Here is an 803-nt window from a genome sequence, read left to right as displayed (position 1 = left end):
GTGGACTGATGACCTCAGAAGTTATGTCCCATAGTGCTCAGAGCCATTTGAACTTTTTTTATCCTTTTGGCCGAGAAACTCCGGGCGGTGGGTTCATTTGCAGAATCACATAGGGTTTTATCCCCTCGCGCTCTGTGGCCCTGTGTGTGATGTATGTACTGAGCGTAGATGACTGTAATGGATGCACGTGTTGTGTGGTGTCACGTAAGTGTGGTACGATAATAAGATATAAGGTTCCGACACACAGTTCTAAGTCTAGGGGACTGATGACCTCAGGTGTTAAGTCTCGTAGTGCTTGGAGCCAGTTTGAGTTCCGACACACAGCCTACTTCTTTCTAAGTGTACCAAGACAACCGCTGGACTTAACGTCTGCTACCGACGGACCGATCGTCGCCATCAATCAGTTTCTGATGCCGTCACTCACACTGTGGGGCTGTCTGTTATCTAATCCAGAGCATTGGCTGAAACTCTTGTGGTAAGGAACTTTGCGCCACCCCCTCTTCTCCCCTTGCCCACATATTACTGGCACTGGAGCCGGCCGAAGTGGCCGTGCGGTTAAAGGCGCTGCAGTCTGGAACCGCAAGACCGCTATGGTCGCAGGTTCGAATCCTGCCTCGGGCATGGATGTTTGTGATGTCCTTAGGTTTAACTAGTTCTAAGTTCTAGGGGACTAATGACCTCAGCAGTTGAGTCCCATAGTGCTCAGAGCCATTTTTTTACTGGCACTGGAAATACTTCCTGCCATCTGGGTTCACATAAACTACGGACGAGCTTTGTCGCGCGGGAAGCACTCTCCTGTCGTT

Source organism: Schistocerca piceifrons, chromosome 5 (assembly GCF_021461385.2).
Source record: "Schistocerca piceifrons isolate TAMUIC-IGC-003096 chromosome 5, iqSchPice1.1, whole genome shotgun sequence".
NCBI lineage: Eukaryota > Metazoa > Arthropoda > Insecta > Orthoptera > Acrididae > Schistocerca > Schistocerca piceifrons.
The sequence above is the reverse complement of the archived record's forward strand: the minus strand, read 5'-3'. Positions refer to the sequence as shown.